The sequence below is a fragment of the Mastigoproctus giganteus genome, chromosome 7, assembly GCF_048544385.1.
Source record: "Mastigoproctus giganteus isolate SK-2022 chromosome 7, ASM4854438v1, whole genome shotgun sequence".
NCBI lineage: Eukaryota > Metazoa > Arthropoda > Arachnida > Uropygi > Thelyphonidae > Mastigoproctus > Mastigoproctus giganteus.
In genome coordinates, this window is record NC_143581.1 from 2,387,929 (window position 1) to 2,405,671 (window position 17,743).

Sequence of the window (17,743 nt, forward strand, 5' to 3'; positions counted from 1 at the left end):
ACGATCTTAACTAGCAGCCTGGATGATGAACTAAAGAAGAATGAAATTTCTAAGCAAGAGGTGATTACTGAAGCAGAGCATCTTCCTTCCTCACTCGCACACAACGAGGACACACGTGTACAGTGTTCCATCGCTGTTAAACATTAAGCGGATATTACGTCACGGAAGTATGGAACAAGTGACACGCATCGTTGTGAAGCGAGAGATTGCGGAGCTGGAAGAGGTGCGATAACCAATTAATACTCAGGTTTCGGCAGTCGAGGTGAGAGTCGAGGGGAAAGTCTGGTGACCTCCTCCAATTACGGTACACCACGAGAATAGGCTGATGTGTACATCCTCGTAACTAGCACGCGAACGATGACGTCGATGTGCGGTTAGCAGCAGACGCTGTAAAAACGACGTGCCCCCCAGAGAGTCCACAGGCTCACGGAACACAGGTGCTGTCTTTCATTCATCGGCTTTACTCGTCTCCGACAAGACTTACTCGGGAAGAGGTTGCTTAAAAAACAGAAAGATCTCCGAAGGAAGCCATTTTTGCAGAGGTGAGACACAGGTGAGTGGTTTCTGAACCTTTATTTGCATTTGAAATATGTTCGCATCTGATATTCTACTTTGTGTGGGAGAGAATGCGCGCGCGTGTGTGTGTGTGTGTGTGTGTAAAGCAGTCTTGTCCAGTGAGGTGTGAAAACTTACCACACAAACATGCGGTAAGTATGTTTGTGTGGCATTTTGGGAGGAATAGTCCGGAACTCAAAGGAAACCGCACATCTCACCTGAAATATGACATCATTTCCAATTTTATAGGCTACAATAAATTAATTTAACACGGCGGGGTTTTGTTTCGTTTTTAACATCTCATCTGAATAATTACGTTAAATTTTCGTGTTCAGTCTCTTGTTGGTGGTTTTACGAGCATCAAACCCGAGGTCACATTGCTCCAATTTCTGTTCCGATTTATTTTCTACTCAGTAATGAGAAGATCGATGGGAGAACATTTTCTCGAAGCAGCAGCATGCACATGCTCGCGGGGTAGTTGCGCAAAGTGTACATTGATTCCTCTCGAACTTACAGCCGGGAAGTCACTGAGTGTCGATTATTCAATCATATTCAGGCAGCGGTTTACCAGCAAAGGCGATATCGTAAGATGGAAGACGATTGCATCGTTACAGAAAAGACCATTCAACACTCTGTACAATAATTATCGGTCCAATTATTTTTTTGGAGTTACGATCGTTGCAATGTATTTTTCCCTTTAGAATGGGTGTCCTTAAGATTTGTCGACGCTTGTGTTGGTTCATGTTGCAATAGCTCGTTTGCATCATCTTCTCTCCTTGTTAGGATTGCGAAATGGAACTGCTCGGCTGTTCTGAGTTCAATTTTCCACACAAATGACAATCAACATTTCAAACTGTGGATCAGCAGCGAGATGAAATATCGCGCTGGAAAAGAAGCGCATCACCACGCTCCAAATGTGATTATCAGTGTCCAATCTAGAGGGAATTTCCTCTTGTAAAGAGATAACACATGTACTACTACATCTTATTTTGTTTTGGCGTATTGATGTCGCATTTAAACGTCAATGAATGCGGAACATGAAAGAATAAATGAGTTTGCAAAATATGTATATACAATCCAGCCAGTAGAAAATCGATAAGTAGATTGCTATTTCATTATTCGATTCTCGAGTAGCACAACACAGACAGGCATTACCACATCGAGTCCACGGTCAGGTAAATGTACAGCTGACCCGTACTTGCTAAAAGACAACGGAAGTCACAGGTGCATTATCTCTCGCGATGGCAGCCTTTCCGGTGATAGATCAGGAGCAAGCTGTCAGGAATGATGAACGGCCCTTGCGCACCTTTACTTTCATCTGGTCTTATGAATCATTACACCTGTGTGGGCGATGCCATCACGGATTACCATCACCCACACACGAATCACGGGAGACTCGTGTCGATTTGTGGACTCCGGGTTTAGAAAATAAAAGACGCGATGAAACACATTGACCTTCTGAAAAACATAAAAAATCAGTTAAGAAACTGTAATATGAATTCAATATTTCACAGGAAATATGATTTGGTTGTTTCGAAATAAAATTCGGATCAAAAACCAGAGGGCTCGGCTTATCGTGTAAGTAAATATCGCGTCTATTCCATGGTCGCCTTGTTTTATAGGATGAAAAACTGGAGTGGGTGACAAACGGAGGCAGAAACATGCAAATCCTTTCCTAGCTAAAAGAAAGAAGTCAATAAAATAACCCCCCCCCCCACGTCCACCAGATTCGAATCGAAATTTTCCGCACGGTATGAAAGAGCAGTGGCTGCAGCCGCTGTGTTATCCTCGAGAGTTTACAAGGAAGAAAGGGTTAAAAATTATGATATTGTCACCATAATCACAAAGTCCATTACCAAATACGAAGAATTGACGAACGATTAAAGAATCTCTGTGACGCGTGTGTTTCTCCGCGCCTGCGGGTATGTTAAAGCGCCAAAGCAACTAAGGCCATGAGGCATCAGTATACCGCGTCTCGCTAGTGCTCTTCGGTGAAATAAACCGAAGCGTGCACACAATAACACGTTTGTCTGTTTGCTGGAAAAAAAAAAATGTTTCCTAAAAATAAGGTTCCACGACCCTTATTTGAGATGGAATTTTGAAAAAGCCGACAATAGTTCCTCTCACAAAAACAGGATACGAACCTGTACCTATTCCACGTGGTGTGAAATGAGACTGTTGGCAATTGATGCTAACTACAAGGCCACTCAAAGGAAGGTGCAACACGTTATGTTAGTTTGTTACAGGGTTTTAGGCGTATCAGCAACAGCCAAATCGTGTAAGTCTGTAGATTGCATTTGTTACGTCGTTGATTTGCTGTTTGTAGGACGAAAAATCTGAGTTGGTGGGAGAAAATCCCCGCTACCTCGTCTGAGACCAACTAACTCAGCCACGTTGTGGAAAAGGCCCATAAACTCTCCTCGTGTCAACGACGGGATTCGAACTCAGTTATTTTTCAACCGATGTGGGGAGGATGGCGATTTTACCACGGGGGCGGTGGCAACACGACAGTCTTATTTTTAGACGAGGACCGGTACGTGTATACTAATAAATTTATAAAGGTTTCGCAGAATTTAGAGAAGTTCAAAAACATCTCACTAGATTCACCGAGCGAGGAAAAAGCAAACTATCTGGATTTATCGATTATTGATATACACTAGCCAAGTCCTTGTAAATCACGAGAAATGCTAAAAGCGGTCCCAAATTGAAAATCTGATTTCCATCAAAAGCTCGTAGATAGCTATACGAGATTTTGAAAATTCTTTACGTCCGAGTGAAGTTGGCTTTCGAGAGTGCTCATCTCTCAGGACATCGAGCTGCTTTTAAGGGCACATTCAACCGAGCTTTACCAGATGGGACTAGCATAGTTTCTCAGTGGGGGTTTGAATCTTTGAATATACAGTTATGATTTATAGCTTCCATTTATCAATCAGGTCTTCTTTGACGAAAGGATCACGAGTGCAGTATAAATGATCCATATTAAATGTATCTTGTCCTAGAGTCACAAATGGTAAACACATAATATCCACCGCGATAGAAACTCCTTTCACTCGTGAGAAAAGCGAAAGATGCTTCTATTAATTTACAAATGGAATGAATAAATACAAAACTAACGGAAGGTGTTTTCGCTCTGAACTACAGTTGGCTTCGCGAAATATTCATTCAAAAAAACAATCCCATTTACACATACACTTTAAGCCCGTGTTTATAATAAAATAGTTCCAGAGACTTCCCAGTGACGTTTCCCATAAAAGAAAGATGGAAGGGAGACTTATGGACAAGGGCCACTTATAGACAGAAAGTACCCAACAACCATAATGAATATAAATACATTGTGTCATATCGCATAACCCTGGCATCTCCTCATGCATCAACCACCAGAAGTGCACGAAAAAAACACAAAATGGTCTTCTGTTTCTGTATACATTGGTGTTCAAAGAAAGGGCATCACCTAGGAATTTCACATTTCTAACCCTTTTTCGCGATGGTATATTACATTAATGACAAGCATCACAAATAGAAATATAAACAAAAGATATTTATTAATATTTAAGGCAAAGCTAAGTAAATTTGACAGGTGCTCTCCAAATATTCCAAAATGAGCATTTGCAACCAACATACAACGATTTTGGTAAACACGACAATTATGGCTGAAATGTTATCAGAATTTGCTTCAGTTTATCATTTTAAATGGAAAACAATATGAAAAGTTCACCAGATGCAAACTAATATTTAGTTGGAACCGCCCACCTTGCCCTGATGGCAGCAGCACATTGTCGAGGCATTGACAAGATAAATTTCTGAAGATAATCAAACTGATAGTTCGTTGTTCCAAATGCGAATTATGAAGTTCACGAAGGGTCTTTGGTTTCTTTCTGGCAACTGCAGATTCCACACGATGCCAACAGTTATCTATAGGATTCAGGTCTGGCCGAGCTGTTTCCTGGCCAGCAAAGAGTTCTAATGGACCATTCTTCCAATAATTTTTTCACCTGTAACAAATGTAAACACATTACTGTCGAACCTCTAATGCAGAAATGAAGCAGAATTGCCTACTTACACTTTTCGCTCCCGATGACAAGGAGCAGAGTCGTCCTGAAAGATGCAGTTACTTGGCACGTTGAAATGGTCTCTAATGGTTGGCAGCAATTTGCCTTGCAATATAGCCACGTATCCATTGACATTTACGGAACCTTTTTATAAACTGCAAGTGATACGAAATGCACCCCCATATCATTTGGGGGTGCTGGTAGGGAATTTCACTGTAGACACCATACAGTCTGGATGGTATTCTTCACCACGTGTGTCTACGGCAAATCGTTTGTCTTCCATCAGAGCCATGCAGGTTGAATTTCTTCTCATCCGAGAAAATAACTGACTTCCACCACTCGGGGGTCCATTTGACATGCTCCTTACACCAAATCAATCGGGCCTTTTTCGTTTTTTGTGTGAGGAGGGGCTTCTTAGGACGACAAGTCCATTTTTGAAGAGGCGTCTTCTGACTGTTACTGCACTTGCTACCAGTCCTGTATGTTCTTCCCATTCTCTTTTCAGCTCAGACGAAGAAGCTGTTTTTAAGGCATAAGCGCCTGAAAACGCGGTCCTGTTTTGGCGTAAAGACTCGTTTGCGGCGTCCGGTTCCATTTTTCCTATAACAGAACCAGAATTCTCGAGTTTGGAAAGAAATCTACTCACCGTCGCAGTACTGATTACAAGACACTCTATAAGCAATATGATGGGAAGAACATTCTTCCTCACGTAAAGCAACTCTTTCTTCGTGGCGTCAACTGCACGTAACTCGCCATCCTGATACAAGCAAGGAATGACTGCAACTCTTGCAGAGCGTGCTCATATAGCTTAAAGTAACAGCTGATGCAATATTACATCATCACCCACGCGTGTCACTCTTATCTGATGCAATCTGTAAGAAATATTGCCATATACTTACGTTATTCGGACGACGATTACAATTTTAAGGGGTGACGCCCTTTATTTGAACACCAGTGTGTATATATATATATATATATATATATATATATATATAATCAAAAAAGAGTATATTAATCATTTTGATGTGAAATAACGATGTCCATTGAACACATTGGACTCTGCGATGTCTGGTGCCTTCAGTAAACGAGGAAAAAATTCTCCACTGCTGCAGGATGAATCAGACTCTTCCGAGAAGGGGTGCACGTTTCCACACGGATATGGTACTGCATTTCTTTCGGGAAAATTTTGTTACCTTCTTGCGGTGATTTCCAAGTCTACTGCAATCCATTCAGGAGTTAAAAGCGGAAATTACGGCTGTCATCGAAGAAACCGAGGCGAAATATCGCTCGCAAGACTGGAGAATATTGCTTGTCATTTACAGAGGGTAGCTAACGTTGGTGAGTCGCATATTGAAAATCTTTTTAGGTAACAAAAAACCGTATAAAATTGTACTCAAAAAGTAGACATAAACAGGTTTATGAAGATTCTATAATCATACGGTTAAAAAATGCGCATTAAAACCAATACAAAAATACAAAGTCAATAGAAAACTGCGAAGTAATTACACTGCTCGACAAAATTAGCAGAACACGTAGAAGAGATGATATAACTCGTGCAGCTTGCAATGAAGCCGGTCAAAATTTGGTATAGTGGTGTACCACAGAATAGTGATGAAATAAGGAAATATTGGGAAACTTCGGATAACTATAAGGGACATTTATAGGGGTTGCATAAAAATCACCAAAAAGTCACATTACAGAAGTTGATACAACATGCTCAAAAACATGATTCGCATGACATCAATACAACATATGATCCCCTCCAACGGCTAAACAGGGCCGAGAGCGGTGAACCATGCTCGATATAAGGGTATCTATAAGATTCTGTGGCAACAAATCCAATTCTTCCACAGAGTGGACCTTAGATCACCAAGGATTGGCTGTCGGCGTGCAATACGACGCACCCCACACATCGCTCACTGGCTGCAATAGTGGCGTGACTCAAAAATCGTAATTCTGAGAAAATCGATGAGAAAAATTTGGCTTTAAAAATTAGTTTCTTCAGAATTGAAGAAATTATATGATCGCTGAAATATATCGTGATTCATCTCATCATACCCAGTGGTACTCAAAATTAGGGTGGCTTGATCAATTTTCCCTTATGGGTAACCAGAATTTCGAAAATTTACCCGCCCCCCCTTTTTGAGTTGCGCTACTATTGCACCAACAAACACTCAAAATTTGTGACTTGATTCTCCTAAAGATCGAAGGTAATCAGGATGAAGAACAAAAAAAAAAAAAAAACAATTAAGAACTTTATTTATATTCATAAACTCAATAACATGTATGGACTACATTTTAACGGCGCCTCCGTAGCCAGGTGGGCCGGAGCAGCAGTGCGTAACACACGCTTCTTGATCAGACCGGGGTTCGAGCTCGTGACCACCAAACACGGAGAATGCGGAAAGGTCGCGCCCCATTCAATCCGACGGTTTGGGGCACACTGAAGAAGTACCACTGTTGACGCTTCTCGATGCAGTAGAAACTCAAATGGCATAACGACACTTGTGGTAGCTAGCGAAGAAATATTGAACTAACTTTTTACTGTTATTGCGTAAATGTAGAGTCCACTATCCCAACCTCATTAGTTGTGTTAATTCAAAAATTCAGAATTTTGAATTGTGCCACTATTGCAGCCAGTAAGCGACATGTTCGATCGGATTTAAGTCTAGTGACCGTGCTGGCCACGTCAGTAGTTGAATATCTTCAGTTTCAAGATATACCTTTACCACTAGCTCTATGTGCAGTGGAGTTGTCGTGCATGAAAATGAAATATGGACCAAGCGCATCCTTAAAAAGTCGCATTAGGGTTCGAGGATTTGTTTGGAAGGATGGTAACGGATGGCATTCTTCATTGTCTCCAGATGGAATAACAGCTAGAATCTGTTTGTAGGCTAAAACGGGACTCAGAGAACAGAACTGTGCCCTATTTGTCAGGGCTCCAAGTCACACGTTCATGGCACCAGTTTGGACGAGCTTTGCGCTAGTTTGGGGGTTAATGAGATACAAACCACTAGCTTCCTTGCGTAGAGTCCACTTGAACTGAGCTTTCTTAACACAGTTCGGTTGAAAATGTTTTCACCTGTGGCAGCAACAATAACTCCAAGAGACAGGTGATGAGAGGACATCGTAGGGTTCCATCTTGCTGTTAGAGCCAGCTAACGGTCTATTCTGGTTGACGTAGCCCTCGGGCGACCTTGGCCAGTTCTGCTTGTAATGGTTCTTGTCTCCTGAACCCGCTTCCATAGTGCCAAGCCGATAGTGCGTGACACATTAAGTTAAGGTGCCACCTCCACCTGCGACTCCCCGGCTTCAAGTCGTCCAACGGCCCGCCATTTCCAAGAATCGTCTAACCGAAGATTACTAGCCATCGTGAGTACTGGAGATGTGGCTGTTCCACTGAGCAAGCCATGTTTTTATAGGCATGAATAATTTGATTAGCCGACCGGGCTAGCCGAGTGGGTAAAGTACCTACCCGGCAACCCAAAGGTCGCGGGTTCGATTCTCGCCTCGGGCTTGGATCAAAGTACTGCAAAAACCTTGGGAGGTGCAATATGGCCACAGAAGCCGATGCGCCAATAACTACCAAATCAAAAAAAAAAAAAAAAAAAAATTTGATTAATGTGTGGCTCTGTCAGGTGGTAGATCGATTTCTATTGGATACTCGGAATTCGCATGCCAGGATGCCTCTCATATAAAATATTCGCCTTCGGCGACACTGATCACAAATAAAATATTCACGAAAAACATTTTGTTCTATTAATTTTGTCGAGCAGCGTATTACAAACATGTTGTGTAGTCTAAAATCGGCGTCTCCTCCCCTCTCCATACCTTATAGTTAGGAAAATTGTAAGACAGAACAATCACTTATACTTCTGCGTTAATGCTCGATGATTAAAGTTGTGCCTCCGAATAGCCGTGAGGAGAGACGGATACCCCTGATGAGAGCATTGGCCAGTAAACTTGAAACGTATTACACCATCAAAATCACAAGTGGCGAAGTCCAATTCGAATAACGAACTGTCTAAACGCGTACATGATCCAGAGTATCTACATTTCCAGTGCATCTACTTCCTTCATTGTTAATTATATTTGGTCTTAGCATACAGTTTCTCGGAATGATTTTGAGAGTAGAAGAATATCGAAGTTGGCACATTTACTTTAATGAAATTATGGATTTCTGAATCCATCAAATCACAATGCAGTTCTATTCACACACCGTCCAACTATGGTCTGATTTGAGGGATCTGTCGAAAACTGAAACACACTTTTAATTTTAATTCTAATCAATTCCCGACTAATTATGGTTTCGAGCAGTTACTCTTAACTTCGTGCACCTTGCTGATGGTGGAATGATTACAGATGTTTCGTGTTTAACAGATTGTCTTTCACACTTCCTAATCCAGCTACACGGATTAGTATATTGTTTATAGCCAATATAAATTTATGATCCGTAATACAAGATTGCAAAGTGAAATTAGTTGCTTTGCTTTGGTGCTTCCGTGGCTTAGTTGATACCGAAAGACAGAACTGACAGCCTCCTGTCAGTTTATGGCTTTTTTATGGGACCTGTGGCACGCAGTTAAACAGCATCGACAGAAAGGAGCGAGAAGTCGTGGAGGTTTTACGTCGCTGTCTGAATCGCAGTAACGAAAGGTTTATTGGTCCTCCTTCGTAACGCAACTAGGCGTTGCGTAAGAGTTAATAATTGAACGAATGAGGCAGATGTTCTCATTAGAAACAGAAACGAACTCAGTTAACTCTATAATCGCCTTTTAGGGACCGCTATTAGATCAACGGGTTAATCCATTATTTGTGAATAATTCACGATTGTCCGAGAGGTCACGTTATGGCTCCAGGTACACATGGTACTAATCTGATCATATTTAAAGAGGTAGAAACCGTTAGGGTTAATCATGACATCGAAGTGAATTTTTCACCAATCTTTACTGAAGATTACATTTCCAGGTGTCTACCATTATTTCTAATACGCAATGAAACACAATACCAGTTTTAAGATTCTGGATGAGACATACTCGTATTGTGTTCTCCACTGCTGTCTTCAAATTTTCAGATGGAATGCACGCTACTCCTTCCAATGGAGTATACGTCGTTCGAATTCGAAAGTGTTGTTGTTCCTTATCAATCCTTAGAATCACTTCTTACGATGAAGACGGAAGACCACTGCCAGAAGTTACGTAGCCTGCTTTCAAAAACACCTTACAATATATAATTTGGCTCTTCTCGAACAAGGAGACGTTGACATTTTTCTTTGATATGCTTTAAGAGCTGCAATAACCCTATCTCCTGTCTTGTAATTAAGTTTAATTAAAAGTACTTTATCTTAGGCAACATTCGGACATAAACGTGATGAAATCTAGATGTTTTTTTTATAATTATTCCCTGATTCTTTTGATAGGAAAATTGAAAAAGTGATAAGTGATTATTTTCTGATCTTTATAATCAACCTCCACGGCTTTCTGCTGTATTATGTAGATCTTACAAATTAAAATAGAAATATTTGGTTTGTTAAAATAAATCCAGGAAGGTGAGGATTAGCATTAATGCCCGAGTATTAATTAAAGATAGCAAACGTTAAGATTGGATATTTAGTTTTAATGCAAATAAGGTTAAAGTTTGAAGAAACACTGGATTTAGGAATGGACAGTTTTAGACGTTTGAATTCAATTCTGAACTCCTGTAAGAAATTGATTGACAGTTCTTTCTAACGAAGTTAAATTTGAACTAGGCAAGTTAGTACTAAGGTTTAGATAGTTTCATATGAATGTAGATGATTATGAATCATCTACATTTATACCAAATGTAGAGTGGTAAAGGGGATGACTAAGCGGATAACTAAAGAGTAATTAGGGTTGAATGAGAGATTAATAGTGATAATTACTGATTTAAGAGGATACCAGTTGTAGTAAAATCATTTCATGCGTTAAAGGCTAGAAACAAATATTCTAAAAGAGTAATAAGAGCTGAAGTAAATATTACTGATGAAGAGATAAAAAAAATTGGTAATGTAAGAGAATGATTGAGTAATCATCGAGGATTCAAATTAAGTAAAATACAACTGATACAAACTTACGTTAATAATTCGTAAATTGGGAATAGTTGATGAGAGAAAGAGATAATGTAGGTACTGCAGTATGGTTTACATATGTATATGGGAATTGGTATGCTTGTATGTAATTATGTGTTTCGTGTATGTAAATGTCGTATGTAATGCTCATTAAAGGTTTGTAAATTTTTTTAAATAAATGTGTTAAATTAATGTGTCTTTAATGTGCTGCTAACACCCGCTTTTACACACCCTAGAATTGGGAATTTTCTTGTAAATTGCAGTCAGGTTTGCGTTTGTAGGGTGCGATTGTGACTTCAGTAGGTTGTTCAGCGAATTTCAGTTAATAAGACATAATATTCATCCCCCCACACTGCGATCCACTTGGATCACAGACAAGTCGATCACCGAATTTAGCATATCTTCCAGTAATGCGCTACATGCGTTGTAATTATAGTAATAACTCCTAAAATTTATAAAATGCATTATAAAATACCTTTGAATGCTTCAAAAGATGTATTACCAAATTTCATCACATCCGAATGTCTTCAGCGAAGGACTTGGCAAATGTTGACTGCGAAAGACAAATGTTGGCAAATGTTGACTTGGCAAATGTTGACCACAAAGTAACGCATTCTAATGACCAAACTAAACTAAATTCCAGCATACTTTTGCTAATTCTTATTTTTAAATAACTCTTTTCTTCGAATGATTAATAATTATTACTGATATCTTCAATTTGGAAATAAAATATCTTTTTAAAGGTGACTGAGAGAGACGGTTACAGAAATAGAGTTCACTGCAAAAACAGTTCCGATTACAAACAGTAACTGTACCCCGCTACGTGTCACTGTACATGTACTACTTTGACATATGTAAACAATTCGCCTTGGTCCAGGAAGCCTGTCATGACCGAAGTCCATAATAACTTCACATTGCAACGAAACCAACCCCGCCTATCGCCAGTCAATCAACCTGTCCACGCCAGTCGCATCCAACGAACACCAGAAACAAAGCCGTGTGGCGCACTTCCATTTTCTTGTTTTAAGATGTCTCAGACGAATGTGAAGACATCTGTGCCCTTACCTTTCTGTCTTTTCGTAATATAACGACAGAGGCTGCAGTTAATCAAAAATAAATAAAAATAGTACGAAAAGTGGAGCCAAGTAGCGCGAGTGAAAACTAAGACAAGCAATCGGGTTGTTGCTTCGAGTTGGAAATTCATTGATTGGAAGTAGTGGAGTGAGTGCGAGGCTGAATGCCACTGTCGCTCCACTCGCTAATTAATCGTAGCGCGGAACCTTCGAGAATCGATCAACAATTTGGCCTTGCAGTGTCGTCGGCCACAAGTCTGTTCCTTTGTTTTGGCATCGCGGAAGTTGGCCAAAATGACGCCACGGATACTCAATTATAAATATTTGTGACGCCGAGAAGTGAAATTTCGATCAGGAGGAACTGGTCAACAGGAACATCGTGAAATTTATCTCAGGAACTGATCGTAATCTCGCATAACCACATGTGATATCCATGATTCTAATTAACTGAAAGATGGGGCAAAACCACAATCGTTATTGGCCGCAGTACTTGAGCACAGCGTCGAACTGCTTTACATCTAAAAGATCAGAAATTGCCATTGATTCTATTTTGTCGATGGCGTTTTCAAGGTTATGTTGGACCTTGAATCCTCCGTGGTATTCAAGGTGGCATCCTTAAATCTAGTAGTGTCAATCGTTTGAAGCGATCGGGGTTCGATCCCTATCTAGACTGTAAGAATTTCTAAAGTCCTCTTCAATGGAGCCTGCAGTCAGCCGACTTCAGGAGGAGGGAATAGGGTTTCTACCGTTAGCAACTCCAAATTTTTCAGACCACACGACATGCAAATCAACCTGCGAATACATAAACACACTATTCACAATATGACCAAAGTCACTGATGCAACTAAACACCCAATAACAACAACAACAACATTGTGCCTTGTGATGCTCAAAAGTGGCCTTCACTAAGCTTAACTTCAACAATAACAAACCACTGTATAAACAATAAATCATTTACTTCTTTGGGCAATTCTGTGGTTGATTAAAATAAATTAATTCTATCTTCAGAAAACTGAGAAAAACCCCTCCTTCTCCGCTTAAGATACAGGTGACCCCCCCCCTTAACGCTGATAATTTGTTCTGGAAAAACAGAGCGCTAAGTGAATCAGTAATTACAAAGCTAGCGCCGTATTCCCATAAAGTAACATATGCATTTGTGAGTTGCGGTCTATGCCATAGGATATTTCCTAATCAATAATAAATGGTAGTGAAAAGTCACACAAAAATATCAGTCAAAGTATTTAATATTCAAAAATTTGTGCAATAAAACATTCTATGTCGCGTACATATATAATTATGTGGTAAGCAAGTACATTACGTATCAAAATTAAACATAAAATACCAATTAAAATCACGAATTTATTAATCTGATGGCCCTGATTAATGGAAGAGAGATTAGTTTGTCCCTCTTCCTCTCGTTGTACAAAATCGTGTAGAGATTCATTTCTTTCTTTGAATTTCTTATTAGCTTTGGAACTTCGTTCATTGTCAGCGTCGTTCTCCCGGAAATAATCACACATTTTTTTTCAAAATGTTCGAAAGCTTCACTAAGTCCTTTTGCAGTCAGTGACTTTATCGGTTCTTCATCCGTAGGATCTTGTTCACCTTTCCCCAATTGCACGCTCTTGTTCTTTCGTCATTTCCTTGAGCTCTTATTAGAAAGGCCATTCCTGTCGTCGTCGATCATCTCTTGTACGTCATCAGCGCCAATTTCGTCCAAACCTGCTTATTTTCGCAGTTCAACAATTTGTGCTTTAACATTTTCATTCGCACCATCAAGTTCTTGGGAATCCTTTATTCGATCCTTCCAAACTTTCTCCACACTCCATTCGTGGTTTTCTGAGTCACTTCATCCCAGGCACTTGAAATATTGTAGATGGCAGTTTTAATATTGTAGGATTTCCAAAACTCCTTCAGGCTCAGTACATTTTCACCAGTGTTGATGGCTTTAATAGCTTGGAAAAAAGGTGTTCCTTATATAGTAAGTTTTAAATGCGGCAATAACACCTTGGTCCATTGGTTGGATCAGAGATGTATTGTTTGGAGCATGTAAAAAAAAAATTATGATTGTTCAAGTCTTCTAAGCCTTCTTTGCATGGATCTCCTGGGGCGTTATCCACGATCAGAATTGCTTTGTAATCGAGGTTATTTTTCGCACAATATCTTTCCACTGTGGGACAGAAAAATTCAGAGTACCAATCAACGAAAAGAGGCCTGGTTACCCAAGCTTTGTTATTAGCTTTCCAAATTACAGGTAGGTTTTATTTAGTGAAATCTTAAAGAGCCCTTAAAGATTTCACTAAATTTTAAGAGCCCTGAATTTTCCGAATGGGAAACTAAAAAGGGTTTTAATTTAAAATTCCCCGCAGCGTTAGCACCGATCCTTCGCCACTTTGAAGCCTGCCATTTTTCCTATTTCTTTTAGGCATTCATTTCCAAAAAAAAGTCCTGTTTCATCTATGTTAAAAACTTGTTGAGCAGTATAACACCTCTCTTCAATAATTTTAACAAGTTCTTTTTCGAGAGTTTCGGCTCCTTCCTCATCTGCACTTGCGTCTTCTCCCTGGATTGCTATGTTGTGTAGGTTATAGCGCTTGTCTGTTCCAGTCCTTGAGATCAAAAAATCTCAAGGATTTTTGAAGACGAAGGTATGAAGTTTGAATTTAAAACTTGTGTACGACTATTTATTTACATTTCCTCCGAAAAGAGGAATGGGCAAGAGCCTTCTCAGTGGCAAACCAAATTTGCACAAAAATCCATTTGAATGACGTAAGTATTGATAGCCTTTTTACAGTACTGATCAACAAGTCATCAATGTCGATAATTGCGATTCTTAAAATTATTGATGACATTTTGTTTTTATTTTCTCTGAAAGTTGTGTGGTTAATTTTGTTTATTCTATATCCTATAATAGTATAACATATTAATAAACAATTTCAATAAAAGGTATATATTTTTTAAATTTATAAACCAATCAATTAATATCGGTATCTCGGTTTTGGGAGATCAGAATATTGCAATACCGGTATTAATTTGTTGACGCGGTATTGCAATCTCGAGTTGCAATAAGATGCAATATTTTGATAAAATGTATTTACTAAATAATGCTAGAAGATCTAAAACTTTTCTTCGATCTTCGAGGCAAAGTTCAAATCTATAACATCTTTCTTAGTAGCTGATTAGCTTTATATCATACTTAGAACACAGATATCCTGAAGAATTTTGCTGAATTTGGTGTTTACTACCACGTTCACAGGGATTAAAAATGGGTGAATTAAACTCTATATAGATACCCTCTCAAAAATTAACTATATATTAACAAAAACACAAATTAACTGAGATCAGTTTAGAATTCATATTAGTAGTGGTAAATGAAGCAAGAAAGTAAGTTTAAAGAGCATCAGCTAAAAAAAGAAGAAAACACTTCAGATATCACTTGTGCATCCCTCTAAGTTTGTCCAGTTTCCTTGAATTTATTTAAAATACACACTTCCACAACAAGAGATGTGTGTAGTCTGAGCAAGAGGAAGAATGCCATCAGCACTCAGCTTGCTGAATCCATTCAAAGCCTTAAACACCTCAGTCAGATTACCTCGCAGGTGCCCTAGTCACCAGAGACTGCAATTTTCAGAACTGGAGCCGTTTCTGACAAGAAAACCCTCTGTTCTCCCTCACTGATCTTGTTGCTCTTCTCTACACCGGTTCCAACAGAACCACATCCTCTATAAATAAGAGGATGTGGTTCTGTTTTGCATACAGTTCTGGAAGAACTCTATGCAAAACACAAGATGTGGCCTAACCACTCCATATACTTCAAGATAATCATGTCCTTATCCCTGCTGGCAAAATTGCTGTATATCGTTGACAAAACCCTATGAGCTTGCAACTATTTGCACTGCTCATACAACTTCATATCTGATTGCACAATTACGTACAGGTCTTTTTCATTTTCCACTACCCCGAGAGTGGTAACACCAGGTGGTATGTTAATCCGAGATTACTGCTTCTCATATAAAGTAACTTGGATTTATCGATATTAAACTTCAATTGCCACTTTTCAGCACATCTACCTAATTTGTCTAGATCTTGTTGCAGTAGCTTACCTTGATTACTGTCGTTAACCACCCTGCCAAACTTCGTATAATCGGAAATTAGACATTATATCTGATGTTCCTTCAACACTAACGTTAATGAATATAGAAAACAAAATGGCCCAGCATTGAACCTGGGTAACTCGGCTGAGTAATAGCATTAGTCCACGAAGAGCAGCGCCCATTAATAACCACACACTGTCTTCTCCCACTCAACAGTTCGTTTAGACATGCCAGTAAATTTCCCTTAATGTCACATTGCTCCAATTTGTAGAGGGGCATTTTATGTGCAACACTCAAAATATTTTTTAAATCAAAGTATATGATGTCGAAATTATTTTTTGCATCCAGTTCCTTTGTTCTTGCATCAGGGTATCCAATCAGATTGGTCAGACAAGATCCTCCGCTAACGAATCCATGCTGCGACTTCAGTATAACTGCATTCCTCTCCAGATGATCCTGCATTACTTCATTAACCAGTGACTCCATTATTTTTCTTGTGAACAGAATTCAAGCTTATAGGTCTGTAAGTACTTTTCCCTTTGGTTCCTCCTTGTGAATTGTGATACGTTCGCACATTGTTAAGGGAAAGTCTTTTCTGACAGATCTGATTGGATACTATGATGTGGTTACAAAGGAACTGGATGATATCAAATAATAATTTTTACATCATATACTTGGATTTCAGGAAAGCTTCTGATGCTGTTGCGCATGGAAGACTACTCTGGAAAGCTTCTGATGCTGTTGCGCATGGAAGACTACTCTACAAATTGGAGCAGTATGGTATTAAGGGCAAGTTGCTACAATGGTTAAAAGTGTAGTTGAGTGGGAGAAGACAGAGAGTGGTAATCAATGGACGCTGCTCTTCGTGGACTAATATTATTAGTGGAGTCCCCCAGGGTTCGGTGTTAGGCCCACAGTTGTTTTGATATTTATCAATGATATTGATGAAGGTATATCCTCAAGAACTGCTACCAGAAGGTATATTGATGAAGGTATATCCTCAAGAACTGCTACCAGAAGGTATATTGATGAAGGTATATCCTCAAGAACTGCTACCAGATAATGAACTTATAATACTAACCTGCTCCTGTTTTTTTTTTTTTTTAACTGTTTTTTTTTTCTTGCCTATTTGTACATGACAAAGAATTTTTGTCTTCATGCAATCATATATTTTGTATATTACTGTATATTTTGTACATTATTGTATATTTAATCCTGTATATGTCTCGGGTCGAGCAGGCATGTACTCTTGTTTATTGTACATGTGTTCCTCGCACCTTAGTCTGTAAATATTCACACCCTTCTGGCACAGAGCGGTCCCGGGGTGACCCAAGGTTTCTTGGGAAATAAACTGATTTTAATAATAATAATAATAATAATATATCTGGCTTAGTGTCGAAGTTTGCAGATGATACAAAAGTTAGCAGGGTTGTTAATGGCAGTAATGGCAGTGTACTGCTTCAATAGGATCTAGAAAATTTGAGCAGATGGGCTGAGAAGTGGCAACTGAAGTTTAACATCGACAAATGCAAAGTATTGCATATGAGTAGAAGTAACCCCAGAGAAACGTACCAACTGTGTGGTACTACACTTAAGGTGGTAGAAAATAAAAAAGACCTGAGAGTAATTGTGCAGTCAGATATGAAGTTTTCTAAGCAATGTAGAGAACAGGTCATGGGGTATTGTCAATGACATACAGGAATTTTGCTAGTGGGGAAACGGAGGTGATTATCCCTTTGTATAAGGCAATGGTCAGATCACGCCTTCAGTACCGCGTGCAGCTCTAGAGGCCTCATTTTAGGAAAGATGTAGAGTTGCTTGAGCGTGTACAGAGAAGGGCAACAAGATTGGTGAGGGGAACGAGAGGTCCTCTTACCAAAAAAA

The 17,743-nt window shown here is 39.3% G+C and overlaps 1 protein-coding gene across 4 annotated transcripts in view; it reads left to right on the forward strand.

The window, feature by feature from the left end:
- Positions 1 to 17,743, forward strand: part of sbm (L-type amino acid transporter sobremesa) — a 195,680-nt gene that overhangs the window by 21,787 nt on the left and 156,150 nt on the right. The window contains exon 1 of one of the 4 annotated variants that reach the window (XM_090377499.1): positions 146 to 553. The exons of the other annotated variants lie outside the window; for them this stretch is intronic. The gene's annotated coding sequence lies outside the window, so the exon portion shown is untranslated. Of the gene's footprint in view, positions 1 to 145; positions 554 to 17,743 lie in introns of those variants that run through there. 4 annotated transcript variants of the gene reach the window in all.